Source organism: Bos mutus, chromosome 1 (genome assembly GCF_027580195.1).
Source record: "Bos mutus isolate GX-2022 chromosome 1, NWIPB_WYAK_1.1, whole genome shotgun sequence".
In the NCBI taxonomy this organism is placed as follows: domain Eukaryota; kingdom Metazoa; phylum Chordata; class Mammalia; order Artiodactyla; family Bovidae; genus Bos; species Bos mutus.
The window spans coordinates 78,209,920-78,236,073 of NC_091617.1; the positions used below are offsets into that span (position 1 = coordinate 78,209,920).

Genomic DNA, 26,154 nt, shown 5'->3' on the forward strand with positions numbered 1-26,154 from the left:
ATCCACTCCCAAACGCCTCCAAATTATCTCTGAATCCATCCCCAGCACCTAGCACAATGCCTGGCATACAGTAAGAACTCAATAAATGTGTGGTGACTAAATGAATGGTCAATAGGAGAGAAATTTTCAAAGAAACTGAAGTGAGCAAAAACAAAACATTGTTTGTAAGAGATGTTGTTAAAAAAAAAAGTTTACCAAAAAAAAAAAAAATTTAAAGCCCTGATAACTATAGACTGCAAACTATTTGAAGAGGAGTTTGTGAAGCTTCAGGAATGAATCTCAGATGAGTCTGTCTATGATCTCTGAGCATCTCCAGGCTTAGGCAGAGTGCAGTATTAAATTGCCATGAGACATGTACTAAGTCATTTCGGCCTAGTGCATTCCCTGTGACTCAGCCTCTATCACCCAACTTCTCTGAGGCCAGTTTCTCCACTGAAAACTGGAGTATTCACAGGAAAGCCCAGCCCATTAAAAGGAATTACAGGGAAGAGGCAAGGGCCAGCAAGTGTGAATTCAAACTCAAATAAAAGAAAAGGGCTGGGGGTGCCCATGGACGAGGGTCCCCAAGGCAAAGTAGGGCTTTGAAGCGCCAGGTCTTCCGGGCCGCCACCAAGCCTTCTAAATCCATCTGACAGGGCAGCTGAAGGCTCTTCACCACAGAGTTTATGCGAGGCAGTAGTCTCTGCAAGAACAGAGCACACATCAAAGGGAAACACTATGTTAAATATGGCCCATAAAGTCAGCATCACTCTGGATGTTCTCTATTCTTGATGGGAAAGAATGCTTTATACAAATGCCCAGACAGAGCAAAGGAAGCAGCATGTCCTGCCGGGCTCACTGTGGAGCTCGCTGTGCTGTGGAGCTCCCGCAGCCCTCAGCCAGGAAGTCAGAGGCAGGAAGCCACTGCCCTCCAGTCCTTGGCCAGAAGCTCCAGGCTAGACATCAAAGCAGAGAGTACTCAGAACCTCCTAGTCCAAACCAGCTGCCAGGCTGTGAACCCCTACTGTGCCTCCATGGGAGTCTCTCAGATTCCTGCCACTTGAACCTGACATTTCTCTGGAGGAGACTGGTCTTGACATTCTGGAGACGATCTCTCAGAAGCATGTCCTGAGCAAATCTGCTCGCTTCTCTCTGGTCCCACTCGGACCCCCCTAATCACTGTGACCCTGGGCTGTTGCTTGCTTCTACTCCTGGCAATGCACTTCCCCCACGGCAGCTAGAGTGATGCTGGTAAATGTAACTCCGATGCCTTCCAGCACTCAACTCAGGTCCAAGCCCTTCTTGAGCTCACTGACACATCCCAGCCCCTGCCTCGCCCTCATCCCATGCTTCCCCCCCTGCAGCCCACCCTCCTGGCACACTGGGCTCCTCTGTTCCTCAAATACAAACTCATTCCCACTCCACGGACCTGGTATTGGCCCTGCCCTCTCCCCCTTGACTTGCCCATGGCTGGCTCCCCAGCATTCAGAGCTCAACTTAAACATCATCCCCTCCTCCACTCCCTCACAGGCAGGGCATCCTCCGTGAACCCTCCTCAGCGTTACTTATCACTCTCTGCTGTTTACATGTTCATCTATCATCCGCCTCCTCCACATATCTCTCTAGAATGTAAGTTCCAAGGGATCTTTGTTTTGTGTCTTTTTCTTCATTCAAACCCAGTACTGGATCCATGCCCAGAACAGTATGAGGCACATAAGTGGGAACCCAATAAAGATTTAATACAATTTGATGAATGTAGATGAATGCATGCCACAGATGACAGAAACCTTAAAGGCTGCTTAAAGGCAGTAGGCGAGTACTGTGGCTAACATCCTGGATCACTGATGCTGGCACTTAGGAGATATAGGAGTTTAGGTGAACTTTCCTACTTCTCTAGCCCTTATTTTTCTCAAGTAAAAAGGGCACAACAGCACCTGCCTTGTGGGAGTACTGGGAGAACAAAAGGAGATAAACCATGTGGAATGCCTTGAGCAGAAGAAACCTTTGCTGTCATCAACTGCAGCCCCATCTTCCAGGAAGGAAAATTGAGATTCAGAAAGGTGCATGCATCTTTGCCCAAGTTAGACACTGAATCAGCAGCAGAGTCAGGTGAGAAGATCCCACCTTTAGTGTCTTTCCATAAAATTAACAAAAATATCTGACAACATGTCACTCATTTATATATTCTGCCTTGTTCCAGAAAGAATCTGAACTACCTGACAAAAGATGTACATAGCTCATGATTTTTTTTTTTAAGTAAGAAAACTGGGAAGGGAGATGGGGAAATAAAGTGAAGGAAAAGGACAAGGGTTACAAAAGATAAGGGCCATACGTCTCATACCACTTGCTAGATGTAGGCTTCACATGTGGCTCTGAGTTACCCAGAGGCCAATATAAACCAGAGGAAAATATCTGTGTACATATGGTCCCTGGGAATACTTGGTTACTGAAATGTCACAACACTATGTGAGAAGGTATTGCCATCCAGGAGAGAATCACCCTGGTTTTTCATACTCTTGGCATCTGAACTCCACTAACTGCTTCCTCCTGGTCACATGCACTCTGAAGCCACATGACCTGGGTTCAAATCCCAGCTCCACTACTGCCTGAGTGATGCTGGGCAACTTACTTATTAAAGCCTCAAAGTCTCAGGTTCTTCCACTATAAAACTGAGATAAGAAATAACACCTACATGGATAAATGAGATGTGCTGTATATATACAACTTATTTTACTATTCAGCCATAAAAAGGAAGGACATTATGACACATGCTACAATATGAATGAATCCTGAAGACATTATGCTGTGTGAAATAAGCCAGTCACAAAAGGACAAATACTGTAGGATTCCACTTCTGCAAAGATACCTAGAGAAGTCAAATCCACGGAGACAAAGAACAGAAGGATGGTTGTCAGGAGCTGGGGGAGGGGAGAATGAAAAGTAAATGTTAAATGGATACAAAGTTTCAGTCCACAAGATAAAAAGCATTCTGGAGACTGATTGACCAACATAAGACTGTACTGAACACTACTGAGCTGTACACTCAAAAATGGTCAAGACAGTAAAAACCGTTATGTGTATTCAACCAAAATCAAAAACAATTAAAAATTGAGCCAACTCAATCACTTGGCTGTACAGTAGAAATTAACACAACATCGTAAAACAACTATACTTCAATGAGATAAAATTTTCAAAAAATAAATACATACCAAAAAATAGTACCTACTCACAGGTAGCTATCATGGAGAATTAATGTAGGTCAGGTGCTCAGCCTGGTGCTCGGCACCCAGGGAGCAGTCAGTGCACCTCAGTTCTCCCTGTTTGTAGGGATAGTATTCCCATTGGTACTATCAACCCTAACCTCTCAGTGCCCATCGACCACGTCACAAAGGGAAAACATCCCAAGCCATCAGGCTTCAAGGTGGCTTCCTCCTACCTGGTGAACAGAGCCTACAAACCAGGCCCATGCACAAGTGGGAAGGAGGAAACAGGGTGCCTGCGTGTCCCTGGGAGTCCCAGGCCAGTCCCCACCTCCCCAGTGCTTCAGAGAAGCTTAGAGAACTGCTTCCCCTCCCTTTCTCACTCACCACACAGACTCAGGTCTCGAGCACTTTCTCCTCTCTATTATGATCTGCCACCTAATGCCACCAACATCAAAGTGCTTCTCCAAAATACATCTCGAACATCTTTCCTGCGTTAGAGGAGGGTCCCCAAGCTGATCAGAAACTAATCTGACTGCAAAGAGTTACTCTTTATGGCTCTGTAGCATCTGGGGGACTGTAACAGGGTGGTGCCCTCTTGGTCTCTGTCAAATGCTGCTGTCACATCAAAGAAAGCTAAAGAAGTTTGTGTGTATGTGTGTGTGTGTCTAAAATCTATTGAGAGTCAGCACTCACCTGTGGTGGGGAATTACACTCCAAAATTCTTGCAGCTTTAAGAATACTGGTAGAGGCTAAAATGGAAAGCCCTGATCAGTTTCTTTCAAGGCCCGTGCAGAATTTCAGTGCCACAGAAGAAACTGAAATAAAGGCGTTCGCTATTCAGTTCCTCCTCTTGGACAAGCTATCATCCTCTTTCAGGAAAAAGAGAGAATCAGCAACAAAGCAGATCAGAAGGAAGCAGCTCACATTCAAACCATATTCACATGACTGAAAGCAGAGAAAGGTAAGTAGAAATCAAAGAAGGAAAAAAAAGTGAACTTTTTAAAACCAACTAAGACAGGGCTCTAAGTCTATGTAACATAATTAAAAGAGATCTGACCTGGGAGAACTTGGTTCCAGTTGTCAGTGTCTCACAAATGAAATCAGTAAGTGTGGGCACCTCTGGCATGTTGAGTTCTAATTTCCTTATCTGCAAAATGGGCATCTTCTCCGCCTCTGCCTAAGGGGCAGCTTCAGTGCAGTGGAAGAAGAACTGAGAGTGAAAAGATGTGTATTCTCATCGCCCTAACCAGCCATGTACTTGGGAGGCAGGTGAGCCCCTGGGCCTCCCCTGCCCACCATCACCCTGTAAAATGAAACAGATCGATAAAATCGTGCCTAAGATGCCTTCCAGCTCTGACAGTCCATCACATTTACACAGTGTCCCGCACACCAGGCATCTACTGCAGACTGGACGGCATGCCAGTGCTCTACAGCAACCTTTTGCGTACTCTTAAGTCCAACCATAGCTCTGCTTTTTCAAGATAAAATTAGCCCTCCCCAAAGGTTAACAAACATCCCCTCTGGCCTGTTGCTCTAGTCCCAGCTGTCGGACAATGACAGCACTCCCAAATTATCCTTCTCCCCAGCTTAACCTAGGCCTCAGGTAGAAGGTACAGCTGTCTAATTTTTAATATATGAATAGAATTTCTCCTTAGTCGGAGTGCATCTCTAGATCCCACTGTGAGAAGTATTCCCCTGGGGAAGCACCCGTCCACTCCCCAAATGAAAGCAGCCACATTCCCAGCCGCGTCCCATCACCGCCCAAGCCAGCCAGCCCTCGGACTCTGAGCCCTGGGTCTGCGGGCACAGATGCCACTGGCTCTGGCAGTACTGATGTACTCACGCGCTGTCAGGCCCCACAGGCAGCCGGCCCTCCACTGGCACTCACTCTCTCTCACACACCCTGAGTCCCACTGCAAGGAGGTGGTCCCCAGGCCCGAGGGGAAGGGCTGAAACACTCTCTCCTTGGCTCCCAGAACAAGGGTCAAAGGAATGGAGGGGGAGGGGGAGGGGGGAGGGGGCGACTTTGTTTCTGGAAACAAGAATTCAAATCCTGCTTCTCCTAAACCCTGAGTCACCTCCTTCCCTTCCAATAGATCAGTGTGGTGGGTAAACATTTCCATATATGGAGAAGCAGCCTGGAGGATGTCAGAAAAATCACCCTTCTCGCCTCTGGCACTTGAAGAACATGCCCCGCTAAAGACAGAATTCCTTACTGGGAGTGAATGATTAACCCCAAAGAAGTAGTCTTAGCTGTTCCATAGGCTCTCCTATTACAGGAAAAAGGCTCTCCTGCCAGGACAGAGAAGTGGCTGGGTTGAAAGGCTTTAAGTTCATCTCAGGAATGGGGCCACCTAGAATACAAGTACATTTATCAAGTTAACTTATTAACTTGTGTGAAGGGCAGTTGTTCGGCGGGGGTCGGGGAGGTTTGCATCTGAAGAGATCATCAAAAACCCAGCTTGCAGCTCTTTTGATGGCAGGTGAGTCCCCAAACAACCCTTACACCCCAATTCCTAACTCCTTGGCCTGCGAGTCTTCTTGGGAACTTAGTTTTGCATGAGTTCTTCATAGAACAAAGACACCAGGCAAGAAGACACAGGAAAAAAACTAGACTTCCAGGAGAACACCGGGGGAGAGGGACAGAAGGGTGACATGCCCAATTTAATTGGTAAGAGTAATTCCCTTGGTTTGTAAGAGTAATTCCAATCCAAGGTCCTGAAAAGTATCTGATGACTAAATTGGGCCAGTGAAGTCAATTAGGGATGAATCTGATCTGAAATGACTCCAGACTGAATTAGGAGAAAAGAAAGAGAGATGAGATGCTGGGGAAATGGCACTATGGGGAAGTTGGGGTCTGCTCAGAGAAGGAATCCATGTCTTGGCTTCCCAGAGGTTCTACTCCTTAGCATGATCTTGCCCTACTGTTGGCTGTAAAGACTTTCTGTAAGTCAGATGAGCCATTGTTCAGAATTATCACCCACTTACTGGCTTTTGGGCCTTCAGTATGAGGCTGCTTGTACTCATATCCAGGCAACCATCAAGCAATAAACAGCACTGGCCAGGGAACGAGAGGACCCAAGCCTCGCACCCAGATCAGTCACTCCTTCCCACTTTGCACAAATTCATTCTCCTGCACTATATATTCTCTCACCTACAAACTGAATAGACATCCCCAAATCATCCAACTATGTCAGATCTAAAAGCAGCTTCTACTAGCCTATCGAAATAATCTTGATGTTTATTTTGATTACTTGCTTTCTATTTTTGCAAGCATGCTCAAGTACCTGAAAAAATGGCAAATATTTCTTATTTTTTGCATATTTAATGAATGAACACAAACATAAGTGATAAGTAAACGAGGTAAGGCAACAGGATCGGAAAACCTGCCACATGTCAGAACCAGAACTTAGCATAGAATTCTTGCCACTGCAATACTCCCAGGAGGGCCCAGAAGTAGGCCTGAAGAGGGTAAGGAGATGTCCCTCACTTGTAACTGAGACTAAACCAACCATTAGACTTGGTGGTTCTGCAGAAAGACTGTCATCTTTTCAGGAGCTCAGAGTTCCTGCCAATATCCCAACAGGAACATTTCAGCAGAGGAAAGAGATATCCCATGGAAAATATTTATAGCTGCCCAAGAATGGCCTGAGAACTCTGAAAACCAGGGAGCAAGGAGGCAGCCACCAGGATAGGTATGAAAATCAGAATGAAAGGTCTGTAACTACCCTCCATTCTTCCAGTAGCATTTGGAGATGGGTTTCCATATTCACAAAGCAACCCTTCATTCTTTAATGTAGATGTGTCTTTCTTCCTCTTGACCCCTGAGAACCACTGGCTCTGGGATCTTAGGTGAAGAAAAGACCATAAAGGCCACTGAGCCCAGTGTCTCTCCTATTTATTGAGCCCTCTCAAGGCATCCCTGAGGTCTCCAGTGAAGTGGAGATCGGTATCTTCTGCAGCTATAAATTCCATCTTTCCAGCAGAAAGTTCTTCTTTATATGGAAATAAACATGGTTCCCAGGACTTCAAACTCTGGCTCCTTATTCTGCCTCTTAGAACCATACAAACAACCTGTGTCTCTGTCTGTCTCATAGGCTTGGAATTTTTGTAATTGAATATGGACTTAGAAATAAAGTTATCCAAGATCTCACTCTTCAATCCCCTGGGCTGCCTCCTGACCATATCACACCACTAACTCCTAAAGTATTTGTTGCCAACTTGAGAGCCATCTTTTCTGGGTTTTTCCAATAAGTGTTAATGCGAAGCAGCCCATTCTGCACGAGAAAAGAGAGAAAACAGACTTTGAGGTCAGTTCCTCATCCACCTCAACGCCATCAGCCACACCACATTTCCACCCTTTGTGGACGAAGCTCAGGAATGCAGATCCTGTCCCCAGCTCCCCGCTCCTGCTCTCCAGTCTGGCCGACCTAAAACTGTCTCCAGGATACAGGACTGTTCCAAGGAACACTGAGAGCAAGCTCTGTAAGAAAAGAGGACCCTGCCAACACCAGCGCTCTCAGGATAACAAAGCGGCCTGCAGGCAGGGCACCAGGGCCAATGTGCTGATCACAGGGCTGGGAGCTCGTGATCCCTGACAACCGCCAACACCATTTTAGACCTCAGTGTCCTTACAAAATAGGGGGAAAAATGCTCTTTTCTACCATTGTTCTGACGTGGCACTCTTTGAATTCAAGGTACTTGTGATAATGATGCCTCACATTATCACATGCTTTACTGTTTAGTAAGTGCTTTTCCAGACAGTCTCATTTCATCATTACTGACAACTATCCCTGGAGGGTTATACCCATTGTAGTGATACGAAAAGTGAGGCTAAGTAAGATGTAAGTATACTCCAAAGATCACACCAACAGCAAGTAGTGAAAAGGATGTTGATTTGAATCGGACTATTTATAATTACTGTTCTAAATTCTTCTACATACAAAATGTACGACTTCTGGCCAACTGCTTAACTTTTCTAAACCTCAGTTTACAGGCTGAAAATTAGAGATGAAAATAGCCCCTCTGTCTACCACTCAGGGCAGTAATAAGAATCAAATGAGATAATGTGAGCAAAACCCTCTGGAAAATGCGTACACGTTACCAAAGTGTAGAGGATTATTGTGATTACTTGTCAATGACTGTGCATTCCACTATAAACACAAAAAAGCACTGAGGTCATTCTCAAGACAAAGACACAGCAAGGCTCTGGGAATTGAAGGGAAATGATTCGATGTCCTTTCAGGGTTCTGTCTATACACTACTCACTCATGCAGTTGAAACTCAGCAGCAACTGTCAGATTTTCAACCGCCACATCACAAACATCTATAGGACAACTCAAGACCAACTCGCCCCTTTTGGCTACAAGCAAATGATAGAGATGGGCACTAGGAAGACCCCAACCCCCATTCAGAGCCTCAGTTCCGAAAACGTGACCTGTGATGTTTTCCTTGGAGAAGTTGTTACAAACACAGGCTCCAGTCTCTCCTCAACAAGACCATGGGGAAATAAACGTATGGTACGGAGCTATTTACCAGACAGCACTAAGGAAGCTCCCAAGCATGAATTAATCAAGAGTACAGGATATTTCAAGTTGCAGATTCCAAAAGAAATCTCCAGCCCATTAAACCTCTGGCCCAGTTCACAGAGGCTCAGCCCGGTATGCTGGCAGCCCAGGCTGCAGAGAAGCCCATTTCCATTCCAGAGGTCCCTCTGCAGGTAACCGGGGCCAGAGGGCATGCAAGAGGCTCTGAGAGGACAGGTGGGGTCTGGCTACCTTCAGGCCTTCCCCAAAGTCATCAGGATTCTATTCCATTCCTGCAAAGATCCAAGTCATGCACATCATTTATGGAGGGCCCAGATCATCCCCAGAAATCCATTCCCAAGGCTGATGCACACACAGCTCAATAATTGTTTTCTGGATTTGCATTTTATCATCTGCTTCTTTGTGATTAATGTTGGAGGAAGGCACTCGGTTAATTTGTTGCATAGATGTGTGATTCCCACCCTGAGCATGTGCCTGCATCTTCAGGGATGCTACAAAAAGGGACTCTGAGATGCAGACAAGTTCAAGGAGCTCACAAGCATGGAAGAGAAAGGCTAACCATAATACTGGACAAGAGACTTAAGAACGGTCCCCCTCGATGGGAGGGACAGATATCTGGGCCAGCTACTAAAAGCGGGTAGGACAGGAAAAGGGGGAGGCCAGAGATGTACCTCCTTGATAAGCAGCTCTACATTTTTACCAGTGAGACAGGCAATACCTGGTATAGCAGGGAAGAAAGAGATCAAATTAGAAAACCTCGAAGATAATCTATTTAGGATCTCTGTTCTCAGAAGCAAGGTATTTAAATTTTCCTAAGCCTCAGTCTTCTCATCTATAAAATAGGAAAGAATATTTTTACCCACCTAATAAGGTTTTTATGAGAATTAACACCTAAGTGGCTTAGCAGAGTACAACAATAAATACTATGTTATGATCACTACATCTATAAACATATGTGTGTCCACAGATTTAAAAAAAACAAGTAGCACTGCATTCAGGGCAAAAAAGATGTTCAACAAGTGGCAGAAGTCCATCTCTTTCCTTCCTTGCTCTCATGAACATCTCCACCTACACAAACAATATGATGACAACAAAGGGCTAAAGGGAGGAACATATTTCCTGTCCCGAATTCCCTACACCTCATCTTTGAAAATATTACATCTTGTCTCTGGGAACTTTGAAACCCACGGCCATCTCAGGCCTCCAAGGATGTCAACCAAGATATTCAGGTTGGAAAAGGTGAGTTTGGGAAACCACTGACCCAGATCACTGGCATAGGACAAAGCATCAGACTTGGCATCCTAGCACCTGGCTTCCACACCGACCAGCTGGGTGACCTGAGAAATCCCATCTACTCTCTGAGCCTCAAGTTCCTTATTTGTAAAGTAAGGATGAGAACAATCCCACCTTCTACCTCCTCATGATGCTATATAGAACCAGGGAGTTAATGCGTGTGAAAACTCTTGACAGGTTCACAGCTCTAAATTTATACAACTATTATCATTTTTATTATAACCTAAAATAAAAAGCTGAGCCACTGAAAAAAATAACTTAGAATGTCCCCCAAACTTGAGAATCATCCCACCTTGAGGTCCCTGCTCCAACTACAAAATTCCCTATCTCTCTCCTGAGTTTTGCCCCAGGTTCCCTGAACATTCTGAAGGTGCTGCCAAGTAAACCCCCAATTTCATCATGACTTTCCCAGGTGACCCCTCACCAGTGCTCTGAACTGCACAAAAAATAATGTCCAATTTCCCTCAGGCCAGCACTCAGGGCCTCCTGCATGGGCCCCCAACCCATCTTTCCAATCACATCTCCCATGATATTGTCATTGAGGATACCACGCAAGAGTATGCTCCCAGTTCCTCCCAACTCTAAGATTTAGCCATGCTTCCCTCTAGACCTGTGCCTGCAAATCTAAGTGCAAGCTCTCTTGACTGTAACATGGGGAAAAGGAGCCCCGGGAGTGTTCTGTGATCAGGGTGTAGGCAGCAGTGTCTTCACTGCCCCATCCTTTCTCTTAAAGATGGTCCCACCAATTACAGGTCCATAACATCCACATTACAGAAATATTTCTGTATTTCTTCACAGTCAACAAAGCTTTTCACATGCTGCACCTTTTTAAACACTTAATGTAAGATATGACCATGACACCCATTTTATTAACGAGGAACCTGAGAGTCCAGAATATAGTCAATAGCTAAGCTGATAGCCAAGCACAGGTTAGCACCAGAGTCCAGACACACTACACTCTCCCGCAGGAGATGAATGCAATTGAAACCCTGCTATAAAAAAGTGCTGACCTCCCAGCCAGCTCACTGCATGGCCCTGGGAACATGGCTTTCCTTCTTGGAGCCACAAAATGAGGGCTCTGAGGTCATCCCACATATCTGCACACCCCTTTCTCTTTCCCTTTCATCAGATTTCAGAAATGCAGCCTTAGAGGGGAATTAACAAGGGTAACCTCTTATGTCTTTGGTCAGTTCCATCCCAAGCTTTCCCTCCCAAACTCCCACGCCCATCCCACAAGAAGGAACAGGGACTGACCCCGGTGTCAATAAGCCACCAGGACTCTACAGGACGGCTCAGGGAGCGCCATGTGGTAGCATCACCACACAGACAGCAGGCTGCTCCCGAAAACAACTGCAGTCATGGTCACAGTGCGTGAACCTTGTCAGCAGATTGCTGGCTTGATTGGCGATTTTTAATAAGCTCAAGATGCACAAGCATTAATGCGGACTGCGCAGTATGCATCTTACATGGCCTGTAGGCTTCACGAGGGAGGGCAATGGAAGAATCCCTCTCCTTCAAGATTCTGAAGACTCTAGCTTCTCTCTTTAGCATGGGCAACTACAACTGCTGCCTGACCACAGCACTCGCGTCTGGATCCACATCCAGACTTCTGGGTACCATGCTGCCATCGCTGTGTGTTTTCCTAAAGCTCAAATGCTGACTGCCAGGCTCTCCTAGGACCACAGGAACCTAGATCTGGCAAAACTCAAGGGGCAACCGGTCCAACTCCTGTGCACAACTTGTACGGTACATTTGTTCATTCAAAAGCATCACTGCTGCTGCTGCTGCTGCTAAGTCGCTTCAGTCGTGTCCGACTCTGTGCGACCCCATAGACGGCAGCCCACCAGGCTCCCCCGTCCCTGGGATTCTCCGGTATCTCTTTAATCTACAGCAATAAGATGAAGCTAGGTTTCTGCTCTTGAGAACCCTGCACCAATAGCTTCGATGGTTTCTAAATGGCCACAGAATAAGTCCAAGTGCCTTATCTAATACCTCAAGCTTCTCAATAACTCAGATTCAATCTTCTCTTTCCACCACAAACTCCCTCCCAATGCCACTCAGCACATATTCTTTGCCTTATTCGGACTGAATTCTTAGCTTCTGTTGCCTATGCTTCACCTGCTACCCTTTTCCAAGCCAATATCAAATAAAGATAACCTACACGTCCTTCAAAGCCTACTGATAGTTCTCAGCTGGAACGAGATCAATCTTTAAAGAAAGGCCGTCATTTCCAGTGTCTCATGGATTACCAAATATCTCTGGGTCTGATCACTAAAGGACAATGGTGGTCTGGCCTCCAGCACTGACATGACAGAAAACACTGCACCATGTCCACAAAGCCCCTAACGTGATGCACCGCCCCCGTCAGCCTGCATGAAACCGCCCTTGCTTCTCAGTCCAGCCAGAAGTCTCTCTCCTCTGGCTGCTCAGCCTGCTATCTAGGACATGGATCGTGGCCTTCCTCGTACTGTTCTCACTATGCACTTGACAAATTCTCTTTCCAGGGAGGGCTCCCAATGGGAGAATCTGTGACTTATCTCTGCCCACAGTGCCAAATCTAGCACAGCACCAGGCTCACAGTAAGTGTTTAATAAACATTTATGCACAAATTATGTAAACAAGACAACTGTCCAGGGCATTACTCTCAGGAGGAGATTAAAATGAGCTGGAAAATTACAAATCAACCACTGCTGTCAATACTAAGGAGAATTCATTTCAGACACTGGACAAATGACCTGTTTTGAGGGATATTAAGTATATCAGGTATATTAATGCTATTCATTTTATTTAAATAAAATATTAAGTAGAACACTCTATCAGTTATAGTATTAGAATTAGTTGTACATATTAAATATTTGGGGATAATAACCTTGGGTATTTTGAAATGATAGTCAGTGGTTAATACACTTTCTCAATTGGCTCCAAGTTCCCTTACCCCCTCTGAAGGGCCTTCCTGTGCCACAGAAAAAGACAGCCAAAAACTACATTTCCCATACTCCCTTGAAACTAGTAGATCAGATTCCAGGAATAAGATGTACTTTTGTGAGACTTAGAAGGTGGAAGAGAGGCTAAAGTCTCCTACTGCTATTTCTTCGGGCAAGCAACACCCTGGAATCATGAGTCAAAGTGTCATTCCACTTGATAATGGAGTACTGCCAATAAGCATGAGGATATTGAGAAAAGTAACAGCGGTCTCCGTAGGGGCTTCCTAATCCCATCTTCCTTCTCCCTGGATTGTGACTACGGAATAAATTCTTAAATTCCACTTCTTCTGGCTCCCACTGTTCCAACCGTTCCAACAATTCTGTTAGCATCTCTTTCTGTGAATTAATCCCTTTCCATTTAAAGTATGTGAAATGTCCTTCCTGCACTTAAGCCTGATACACACGAGAAGGGGGGAAAAAATAGATCAGTTAATTGACCATCCATTTATCTATTTCTGATCTTCTCGAGATCTATGTCTGTCTATACCTAATCCTTCTCTTTTGCCTCTGTGAAGGGAAAAAAACACCTCACTTCAGTGCGATGAGCTAAACAGACCAAAGGGAAATACGCAACAGGTGTCATTAACTAGCTTAGGATCAAGAGAAACTCTACTGATATAAAATGAAGTACATTTATGGCACAATTACTGACTCTTCCCTGAGAACTCTTTTGACTTGACCTCTTTGTTTTCCAGATCTGCTGCTGAATCCTTCTGTACCTCAAAGGCATACCGGCTACACACCTGGCCATCTGCTCTGGCAGCCCAAGAGAGGAGGCCTCCAGAAAGGTCCGTTCTGTCCTTGCTTCCTTATTTGTCAAATGTACGTGCATGCTCAGTCACTCAGTCGTGTCTGACCTTTGTGACCCCATGGACTGTAGCCTGCCAGGCTCCTCTGTCCATGGGATTCTCCAGGCAAGAAAACTAGAGTGGTTTGCCATTTCCTTCTCCAGGGGATCTTCCTGACCCAGGGATGGAACCCTTGCCTCCTGCATTGGCAGGCAGATTCGTTCACTGAACCACCTGGGTTCTCCAGGGATAGCAATAGACTAACCTTCCTCACGGTTTGTTTAGAGGATCGGTGGATCACTATGAACAAACGAGCTGCAAGAGTGACTGGCACACAATGACTGTTTACTAAGAATCACCCAGAGTGTGACCTAGGGGCAATCTTAGGGCCAGGTCTAAGCCCTGTTTTACAAATGGGGAGACTGAGACTCAGATTCTGTAACTCTCCCAAGGTCAGGCGGCTAATAAGCGAGGGGTGGGGGCAGAATCCAAACCCTGCTGCGTGGCCTCCCAACAAATCCACAGCTCTGCACCTCAGCGTCCTGCTTCCTAATATGCATACCTAACAGACAAAGGTACTAAACGGGAAAAGGAAAGGCAGTCCAGACATAACGGGGCTGCACCTTGGGAGCTCTCTGGGTATCAGAGGATGATAAAGCCAATGTCATAAGCCCTGCCCTTCAGCACAGTCAGCTCCTGTGGGTAAAATTAGCTCAGCTCTGCTCCAGTGCTGCCTGGAGCCCAGAGGCAAAACTCACCCTAGGCACAGCACGACCTCACCTGACCCTCACTCCCAGGAAGGGTCCCTCAGGCACCTCATTAGGGCCTGGAATGACTCGTTTTGCTGTTTCCAGCTCTGGCCGTTGAGGTCACCTCTCTGCTCTCCAGAAAGGCAGCTTCAAAGGAGAAGTAAAGATTAAACTTCAAGCAACCTTCCTGCATTCCTTTTCTCCTGGGCAGATCATGAGCAAAGATGGGGCGCCAGTTTGCCATGCTGGCCCTGTCCAGGGGGAAGGAGGTTCTGCTGAGTTCTAGAGTCTAGCTCAGGGCCAAAGACAGACACTGGGCCAGATGGACTCCTGAGACTACACTCCTTAGTTTACTCTGCTGCTGATGGTCCTGGTCGGGGGTCCGTCCATATTCCTATGTGCTGCAGAATGGAGCACAGTGATGATGACCACCAGGGCGTCTATCCTCTGCATCCTCCCAACCCAATGCCACCAGACTTGAAAGTGGAGCTCAAATGACACTTCGCCTGGGGCCTTCCCTGCCCCCATTCCTACCTACCTTGAATTGCCATCCAATTTCCACAATGCCTTATCTCTACCCTTTTTTACATCACTTGCACACTTATTTTGGACTTGAGGATACAGAAACAGAAAGGAAAATAACCTTTGCCCTCAAGGAAAGGCAACCAACTGCAATAAATCACAAAGATTGGGAAAGTGGGACTACTGGAGGTCAGAGGTACATTCCAAGCAGAGGTGATATCAGAGCAAAGTCTTGAAAGGAACCTGTGAGCTATCCAGATAAGGTGGGAGAGGAGCGATATTTTGACAAGGAAACTGTGTTAAGTTGTGGAGGCTGCAGGGAATCCCCTGTATATTCCAGCAGCACAGGATCTCTGAGATGAGTAAGATAAGGATGAAAAGAGGCTGGGACCCAATTCCCAGTAGTCTTCTATCTTATGCAAGAGTTTTGGATTTTCACCCTCAACGAGAAAAAAATTTTAATCCTTTAAAGGATTTTAAAACAGAGATTTGGTATGAATGGATGTGTACGTTTTTCGAAAATCACTTTGGAAGAACAGAGAATGGAATGAAGGAGTGTGACAACAGAAAACAAAGGTTAGTTGAATATTACTGTAACTCTGCAGAAGAGAGATGCCGAGAGTCTGAACTGAAGCAGGGCAGCAAAAGTGGAGTGGGCAGGCAGGGTGTACTCACCTCTAGTAGGTAAATACAGGGTTTCCTTGATGGCACAGTGGTAAAGAACAAGCCTGCCAGCACAGGAGACGCAGGTTCAATCCCTGGACCGGGAAGATTTCCTGGAAAAGGAAATGGCAACACACTCTAGTATTCTTGCCTGGGAAATCCCAGGGATGGAGGTGCCTGGCGGGCTACAGTTCGCGTGGGGTTACAAAAGAGTCAGACACGACTGAGTGACTAAACAACAAATGGTTGAGTATGAGGAGTCACCATGGTTGATGCAAGAAGGTCTGAGGATGAATAGAAACATAGCTGAAGGGGAGGAAGCATCCAGAATGAGTCCCAATTTCCAGGCTTGATTGACTAAGTAGACAGACATTGCTATCAATCAGCAAGGTAATAATGCTATCAATAAGAGACAAAGCTAACATTAAGATTTCCAATCAGAACATTCAAAAGGCTCTGACATATGTAAGTCTGGGATTCAGGAGGTCCAAACCCAATATAACCCCCTAAGGGTCATGAGCACACAAACATAGAAGGAAGCTGAAGACAAAGCTCTGCATGTGAGTGGGGACAAGGGCCAGCAAAGAAACCATGAGGACAGATGGAGATGCAGGGGAAGAATGAAGTAAGTCAAGGAGCAAGCATGGTCAAGAATGACCATACCACAGAAGCCAGACCAGAGCAGTGCTAACAAGAAATGAACTTAGCCCCATAGACCTGGACAAGAGCTGCTTAGGTCAGACTGAAATGGGCTAAGATGCCAAAAGAAGGAGAGACAGCTATGAAGACAGAGAAGCAAAGAAGAGGCATGGCATGTTATCAGAGAAGGGTAAGTGAGTGTATGCCTTACTTCTTCCACTAGGCAATAAGCTTGAGAACAGTGCTGCCCAGGAGATGTATAATGAAAGCCACAAGTGCAATTTCTTACTTTCCAGCAGCCACCTTTCTAAAAAGCCAAGAAGGAACAGGCAAAAATAATGTTAATAATATATTTTATTTAATCCAATATACCCATATTCATTTCATAAATAATGAACACAAGATTTATTAATAAGATGTGTGTGTGTGCTAAGTCACTTCAGTCATGTCTGACTCTGCAACCCCATGGACTGTTGCCCACCAAGCCCCTCTGTCCATGGGATTTTCCAGACAAGAATATTAGAGTGGGTTGCCATGTCCTCTTTCAGGGGATCCTCCCGACCCAGGGGTCAAACCTGCATCTCTTATGTCTCCTGCGCTGGCAGGCAGGTTTTTAAACACTAGTGCCACCTAAGAAGGCAATGGCACCCCACTCCAGTCCTCTTGCCTGGAAAATCCCATGGACGGAGGAGCCTGGTAGGCTGCAGTCCAGGGGGTCGCTAAGAGTCAGACACGACTGAGCAACTTCACTTACACTTTTCACTTTCATGCATTCGAGAAGGAAATGGCAACCCACTCCAGTGTTCTTGCCTGGAGAATCCCAGGGACAGGAGAGCCGGGTGGGCTGCCGTCTATGGGGTTGCACAGAGTCTGACACAACTGAAGCGACTTAGCAGCAGTAGCAGCAGCAGCAGCCGCCACCTAAGAAGCCCATTAATACAATGTTTTACTTTTTTTATATACTAAACCTTTGAAATCTGGTAAAATTTGTATGCAGGTCAGGAAGCAACAGTTAGAACTGGACATGGAACAACAGACTGGTTCCAATAGGAAAAGGAGTTCGTCAAGGCTGTATATTGTCACCCTGTTTATTTAACTTATATGCAGAGTACATCATGAGAAACGCTGGACTGGAAGAAACACAAGCTGGAATCAAGATTGCCGGGAGAAATATCAATAACCTCAGATATGCAGATGACACCACCCTTATGGCAGAAAGTGAAGAGGAACTCAAAAGCCTCTTGATGAAAGTGAAAGTGGAGAGTGAAAAAGTTGGCTTAAAGCTCAACATTCAGAAGAGGAAGATCATGGCATCCGGTCCCACCACTTCATGGGAAATAGATGGGGAAACAGTGGAAACAGTGTCAGACTTTATTTTTCTGGGCTCCAAAATCACTATAGATGGTGACTGCAGCCATGAAATTAAAAGACGCTTATTCCTTGGAAGGAAAGTTATGACCAACCTAGATAGCATATTCAAAATCAGAGACATTACTTTGCCAACAAAGGTTCGTCTAGTCAAGGCTATGGTTTTTCCTGTGGTCATGTATGGATGTGAGAGTTGGACTGTGAAGAAGGCTCAGTGCCGAAGAATTGATGCTTTTGAACTGTGGTGTTGGAGAAGACTCTTGAGAGTCCCTTGGACTGCAAGGAGATCCAACCAGTCCATTCTGAAGGAGATTAGCCCTGGGATTTCTTTGGAAGGAATGATAGTAACACTGAAACTCCAGTACTTTGGCCTCCTCATGCGAACGAAGAGTTGAGTCATTGGAAAAGACTCTGATGCTGGGAGGGATTGGGGGCAGGAGGAGAAGGGGACGACAGAGGATGAGATGGCTGGATGGCATCACTGACTCAATGGACGTGAGTCTCAGTGAACTCTGGGAGTTGGTGATAGACAGGGAGCCCTGGCGTGCTGCAATTCATGGGGTCGCAAAGAGTCAGACACGACTGAGCGACTGATCTGACCTGATACTTATATCACACCTCAATTTGAACTGGACCACATTTTAAATCCTCAGTGGCACGTGTCATTCTGTTTCAATCAGTCAGAACACAGCATGGAAGGTGACATATTGTATTTTTTTTTAATATGATAAAATGAATGGACAGGTGATGGATGAAAGGACAGATGGATGGACTGTCATAAAATTGAGAAAACTTAGTGAAGTCTCCATGGTTCTTTGCCTTTATCAACAGCACTTTAAATTTCCAGTCTTTCAGCGTATTATGACTGGGGCCTTGGGATAGCTTAATATTAATATAAACAGCATAACTTCCATTCCTTCTAAACTTCCTCTCTTCCTTAGAAATTCAAAAACACTGTCAGTCTCTCTAATTTTCTTAGAGCAAAACAACTCTGTCAAACACTGATCAGTAGACCTACCATGCACATGTATCTCAAGCAGGTTACCTTACCTCTTTGAGCCTCTGTTTTCTCCACCATAAAAATACAACGCCAACTATGCATATCTCATACGTTCATTGGAAACTCAAAATAGCAAAACACTAAAGTACTACACAGAAGCAAGGTATTCCAAGAAGTTTCCCTGTATTATAAATACATACCCTAAGCACTTACCATATTATAAACTCCAATCACACCTACATGCACACGGAAAAAACAATTAACTGGTGGCTACATTAACATTAGTATTTTAACTTCCAACACCACTAGTCTTCCCTTCTCCCTTCAAAAATCACAGAAGATGTGATCATCAGCCTTAAGTAGAGATTTAAAAGTGCAAGCGCAGGACTAGAGTAAGCATGGGAAATGGTATGGTTGAGGGCTCCAAGGCCTTTCTACAGACGGGACACAGAAAACATCTTGCATTAGACTGACCACTTAAATGTAACAGTTAAAGTCTCCACCCAACTTCCAAGAGCAGAATGGTAATAAGTATTTGGTTCCATTCAGCTTTTTGAGCATGAGACACAGAAATACTGGGGGAGATTTGAAAAGGTGTGAAGCGGAAATGAAGATTTCAAATGGAGAGAAAAAAATTAAGATGATCAATTTGCTTCTTTAGTTGACCAGGGTCACCATCCACAAACCTGAATTAAACAAACAAAAAAAAAACTTCCTTCAAAATTCTGCAGCTACCTGACCAAGAATGAGGGCCACTCACAGACCCCAGACGTGAAGGAGCTCATCTGACCATCCAGCACCTAATTTTAGTGGCGAAGAATCAATAAGAACAAGAAGACAAAGTGGAGGCCTCTGGATGGAGATGAGGGAGTGGACAAAGCAGTGGACAGAGGGTTACCAATGGGATCACTCTGCGTGAGTGACACAGGGGAGCCTTAAACTCTGTTGGTCAGGATCCAAATCTTTTGTTGTCTCCCTGATTTGTCTAAAAGCCAAATTAAAAATTACCCACTGACTGACCCAGCCAGATAAAACTACTGGCTCACAGGTTGCAGAGTATTATACCAGGAAAAATTTTAAATACATAAACTTAGCTGTAAATGCCATCTAATGTAAACTCTGTTCTACTAGTAAAGACAAATCTTTGTTTTATTTGGTATTTCTCAGCCACACATTTTCCACAGCCAGTAAAGTTCTTCTGCAAACCAGCCATCACAGCCAGTCTCCACCCGACCACACATGTGAACCTTTCTGTGCTGACCACACAGCAGAAGTGTCCCCACCTGCTGGGGTTTAAAGAAAAACCAGAACACAGTAGTACATCCTGACCAAAGAAGACAGGGCCATTTATAAAATGGTGCTGTTGTTGTCAATTAACAAACACTTGTTATGTACCAGGCAACTTTCCAAGCATGTTACCAGTATGAACACATATAACCTTTCCAACAAGCCCTATGAAATAAGTGCTGTTATCGTATTTCCATTTTACAGACAAGAAAGCGGAGGCAAAGGCAGACACAGAGGAACACAGTGGCTGAGCTGGGAACTAAATCTAGGCCATTTGGCTCAATGCCTGGGCTCTTCCCCTCCACCCTATGCTGCCCTCAGTTGGGTCTATTTGTCTTCCTTGCTTTATTGTTGGGGGAGGGGTTCCAGAAGACAAACACTGACGGAGAGGAAGAAATATGAAGGACGCATGACCAACACATTCTCTAAAGTCAAGCAACAAGAGAGGCCAAATCTTAAGCAGGAACCAAGTTACTGATTTGCTCTGAGAAAGCCCTGTCACAAGACTGGGAATATGCAGTGTCCATGAGATCATCACACTGCCTGTCACCTTCAGGAGGAGGTCTCAGGAGAGGGGAAGACAATCCAGAGTTTCAGGGATGACAGAAGAGCCAGACTGAAGCATCACCCCCGAGACGGTCAGGCTGAGGGGACTAGAAGGCACGAGCCAGGTTCCCTGTTCCCCGAGTTCTGCCAATGCTTGGAGCAGGGACTCCGATCCCCATTCTGCTGATGAGAACACTGATGCCTCCAGTTTTGCTACAAGTTATAAGAAAACCACCTGTTCCTCGCAGATGTTGCTATAGTTCTTGGGAGACAGCAGTGACACAGTGTAGGGGTGGGCCACTCAGGCTCTGCAGTCAGACAAATTCGAGTTCAAATCCTGTTCCTCCCACTGTATGATGCCGCGCAAGCTACCTGCTGAGTTCTGACTTCTTAACCCACGAATGGAGAAAGATAAAAATCCCTCCCTCCTGGGAGATTAGAGACAATGCTTGCAAAAGGCCTACATCTGGCCCAAGTCAGTGACCACCGTATTCCTTGCTTATCTGCTGTTTCAGTTACCCAAGGTCAACGTGGCTCAAAAAATTTAAACGGAAAATCCCAGAAATAAACAATTCATAGGTTTTAAATTGAGGGTCATGCTGGGAAGCATGATGAAATCTCAGGCCACTTCGCTGAATCAGGCTGAAGAGTGAATCAACCCTTCGTCCCACATATCCTGCTGCTTAGTCACTTAGTAGCTGGCTCAGTTATCAGATCTACTATCTCAGTATCAGCGTTTGTGTTCAAGTCATCCTTCTTTTATATAATAATGACCCAAAGTGCAAAAGTAGTGATGCTTGCGATTCAGATCTACCAGAAAGAATGTGTAAAGTGAAAAGGTGAAATGTTCTCCATGTAATAAAAAATAATCATTGTATGCTGAGATCGCTAAGATCTACAGGAAGAACAAATCTTCTCTACATGAAATTGTGAAGGCAAATGAAACCCATGCTAGTTTAGCTGCCACAACTCAAACTACAAAAGTTATCACTACAGTGTGTGATAAGTTCTTAGTTAAGATGGAAAAGGCATTAAATTTATACGACAAAATATTTTGAAAGAGACCACATTCACGTAACTTTTATTGCAATGTATTGTTATAACTGTTCTATTTTATTATTGTTGTTCATCTTCTATTGGCCTAATTTATAAATTAAACTTTATCATAGATGAAGTTTATACATACAGATACAGATATAGATATATGTATATACAGGGAAAAACACAGCACTATCCATGGTTTCAGGCATCTACTGGGGTCTTGGAGCATACTGCCTACATATAAGGAGGAACCGCCGCACCTGAAAAAAACATAAGAACTACCTGGCACACCCCCGCCTCTCTATCTTTGCCCTCCTCTTGTGGGAAGGATGAAACAGACGTGCTGCCTTCCCCCTTTCTTCCCTGCTCTTTCAATGGCACTGCTATGCTCACAGTCACCTGGCCCGAAATCTCTTAAGTCCCTCAACCATCCAGTCATGTCCTCTGCTGTTTTACACACTAGTGTTCTGACCCATGTGCTCCCTCTTTTTCTAGAAAGCTTTTTTGTCAAAATCCTATTCATATTACAAAACCCAACTCATGCATCACTGACTCCGTGAAATCTTTCTAATCATTCCTTCCTCTGTGCTTCGTGTGCACATCAATTATTACACTGATGACAGTAAAAGATAACTGAATAACCACATGCAAAGCTGATATTCACCAGTACACAAAGATATGACAACACAGATTGCTAAAATATTTAAATATGTCATTTCTGTTTCCTGACCTCCAAATGTCCTCATCCCACCTCAGCTTTCCTAATCCCTCTTTTAGGGTCCCTTGAATCTCATTGTGGTCCAGCAACAAACAGGTTCCCCATGGCAGAGCTGGTGTCCCTTCAGTACACATACTGAATTATACACATACAAATTCAGTTCAGTTCAGTTCAGTTGCTCAGTCGTGTCCAACTCTTTGTGACCCCATGGACTGCAGCATGCCAGGCCTCCCTGTCCATCACCAACTCCCAGAGTTTACTTAAACCCATGTCCATTGAGTCAGTGAGGCCATCCAACCACCTTATCCTCTGTTGTCCCCTTCTCCTCCCGCCTTCAATCTTTCCCAGCATCAAGGTCTTTTCTAATGAGTCAGTTCTTCGCATCAGGTGGACAAAGTATTGGATTTTCAGCTTCAAATCAGTCCTTCCAATGAATATTCAGGACTGATCTCCTTTAGGATGGACTAGTTGGATCTCCTTGCAGTCCAAGGGACTCTCGAAGAGTCTTCTTCAACACCACAGTTCAAAAGCATCAATTTTTCAGCACTCAGCTTTTGTTATAGTCCAAGTCTCACATATAAATTACACACATATAAATATCACCCCTATCTATAAGGATAACTTACTCCAGACCACCTGATCTGCCTCTTGAGAAATCTGTATGCAGTTCAGGAAGCAACAGTTAGAATTGGACATGGAACAACAGACTGGTTCCAAATAGGAAAAGGAGTTCGTCAAGGCTGTATATTGTCACCCTGTATATTTAACTTATATGCAGAGTACATCATGAGAAACGCTGGACTGGAAGAAACACAAGCTGGAATCAAGATTGCCGGGAGAAATATCAATAACCTCAGATATGCAGATGACACCACCCTTATGGCAGAAAGTGAAGAGGAACTCAAAAGCCTCTTGATGAAAATGAAAGTGGAGAGTGAAAAAGTTGGCTTAAAGCTCAACATTCAGAAAACTAAGATCATGGCATCTGGTCCCACCACTTCATGGGAAATAGATGGGAAAACAGTGGAAACAGTGTCAGACTTTCTTTTTTTGGGCTCCAAAATCACTGCAGATGGTGACTGCAGCCACGAAGTTAAAAGACACTTACTCCTTGGAAGGAAAGTTATGACCAACCTAGATAGCATATTCAAAAGCAGAGACATTACTTTGCCAACAAAGATCCGTCTAGTCAAGGCTATGGTTTTTCCAGTGGTCATGTATGGATGTGAGAGTTGGACTGTGAAGAAGGCTGAACGCTGAAGAATTGATGCTTTTGACCTGTGGTGTTGGAGAAGACTCTTGAGAGTCCCTTGGACTACAAGGAGATCCAACCAGTCCATTCTGAAGGAGATCAGCCCTGGGATTTCTTTGGAGGGAATGATGCTGAAGCTGAAACTCCAGTACTTTGGCCACCTCATGAGAAGAGTTGACTCATTGGAAAAGACTCTGATGCTGGGAGGGACTGGGGGCAGGAGGAGAAGGGGACGACAGAGGATGAGATGGCTGGACGGCATCACTGACTCAATGGACGTGAGTCTGAGTGAACTCCGGGAGTTGGTGATGGACAGGGAGGCCTGGCGTGCTGTGATTCATGGGGCCGCAAAGAGTCGGACACGACTGAGTGAGTGAACTGAACTGAACTGAACAGACTCCTGAACTAAATGATGATTTACATAGTTTTTGGAACAAGACCTGTAAGGAAGCCCCTGAGGGTCAGAAGCACAGGATTCCCCAGCATCCACAACACTCCCCACAGGGCAAACTCCTCACAAACTTTGAAGAGATTTACAATGTCTCCAACAGCCCTCCCTACTCAGCCAGGACTTTGCACATAGTAGATCTTCCTTAAGTCCTGCAGCCCAGCAGCCCTGCTGAGTGCAGCTCTGGCGTTAGATCAGTTTCACTCTCACCTCCCGCAAGCTGCCCGATCCATCTCCCAGCCCTAGCTGCTCGCCCTCAATCCACCTCATCCCCCACGACTGACACAGAGGCCAGCCCTCTGCTCCACTCCAATGATCCCTTGATTCTGACAAATCCAATCCACACCCTCCTGAGACTGCATGAGGGTCCGCATTCTTGACCTGCATCTAGGAATGAAAAAAGGACCAAAGGGCACACAATTCCTCAAAGTACAGGAGGGCAGTGAATCAACAGAACTTACCCCTTTAAAAGATAACTGTTTAACTTTTAAAAAGTTAAAAGCTGTTACAAACAGTTCCTTACATTTTTATAACCTATTAGGGCTTTTAAAACCTTTCACATCCAATTGATTCACTTCCTCCTCCCTCACCATCCAGTGAAGCAGAAAGAACAGGGATTACTTTCTCCGATATTAACGATGGGAGGTGATTTTGCCACATAACACAGCTGAGTCACAGGGGCCAGGACTGAATTCTAACCTCAAGAATCTCAATCCCCAGAGCCCTCTGGTTTCCTTGGGTAAGTGTGTCTCTTTAATGGATACTTTTACAGACCAGGATACAAAAAACAACATACAATTCTGTCACTCACTGTATTCTAATGCTGCTGTATTCTCCTGCTTAGCACTTTTCACTTCCTGAAAGCATGGGTCTGTTTTCTTGTCTGCTGTCTATCCCAACCCCCTAGACTGCAAGCAAGATAAGGCCATGAACCTTGCCTGTCTCCTTTGTCACCATACCCCAGCACCTAGAGCAGAGCAAGGCACACTTGACTGTGAAAAGAAAAGAGGATTTGGACTCAAACCCAATAATGACCCTCCCACTGATATTTGTGTGTGTGTTTGGGGGTGAGGGGACAACTCTCAGACTGATTCTTTGCGATCCTATGAACCGTAGCCTACAAGGCTCCTCTGTCCACGGAATTCTCCAGGCAAGCATTCTGGAGTGGGTTGCCATTGCCTTCTCCAGGGGATCTTCCCAACCCAGGGATGGAATCTGCATCTATTGTGTCTCCTGCATTGGAAGGCAGACTCTTTACCACTAGGGCCACCTCTCCAAGCCTCAATCTCTTCACCCTTAAAATACAAATGATGACACCTATTCCCCAGTGTGTTGAGGGGAGGAGTTTTTAAAAAAGAATAGTTGCCAGTGTTCCACACAAGATAAGCAGTCAATAAATGTTGGGTCTCCTTTCTACCAGTCACCAGCTGTGCTTCCGTCATCCCGCCCACCCTAAATGTCTCTTTCTCCTATCAATCACCCCCATCTCCTACAGCCCTAGAGCCACAAACCCGCCTTTCTCCACCTCCAAGCATAAGATCCTTCCTGTGGCCGGTGTCTACAAGGGGGACCCAGGCTGAGCTCACACCTGCAAACGACCACATCTTCATGTCTGCCAAGCTTTGACCTACTTCCCAGCCAGACCAAAGCAGGTGTTGCTGCTAGTGATTCAGCAGGGACTTTTTTTCCCCCAAGTCGTCTTGAACATAGAACATAACACAGAATCACAGATGCACAGAACTCAGAGTTGAAAGGCCTACAAAGCCCAGCCCATCAAATGCAACTCTCTTAATCGATAGATGTGGAATCCATGTTTTAGAGAATGGAAATATCTTAGCCAAGAACAAACCCCCCAAGTTCCCCAGAATCAGTTATAACAGCTTGGCTCCAGTTATATCCTAAAAATGGACCCTGACTTGCCCACCACTTTCCCTCATCTCAGAAAAGATTCTTTGTGTCTCAGAGCTTAAGTTCTTGCTGATTCCATCCCAAGCAAATGTATTTTCCATTATTAAATATTCTGCATCTCTGTAGATGATGGAAATTTTCTCTACTTTCCAGCCCCATGAACTGCAGTTTACACACCTGGAAATAAAACTGAAAACATTTTAAATAAGGGAGGATATAA

General features: G+C 45.2%; 1 protein-coding gene across 10 annotated transcripts in view; it reads right to left on the bottom strand.

Annotated features, from left to right (window-relative positions):
- The window catches only part of LPP (LIM domain containing preferred translocation partner in lipoma), a 765,001-nt gene that overhangs the window by 702,058 nt on the left and 36,789 nt on the right, over window positions 1-26,154 (bottom strand). For 3 of the 10 annotated variants that reach the window (XM_070371862.1, XM_070371861.1, XM_070371865.1), the window contains exon 2: window positions 15,740-15,840. The exons of 6 other annotated variants lie outside the window; for them this stretch is intronic. The gene's annotated coding sequence lies outside the window, so the exon portion shown is untranslated. Of the gene's footprint in view, window positions 1-5,025; window positions 5,169-15,739; window positions 15,841-26,154 lie in introns of those variants that run through there. One more of the 10 variants, XM_005899655.3, reaches the window with a different exon arrangement.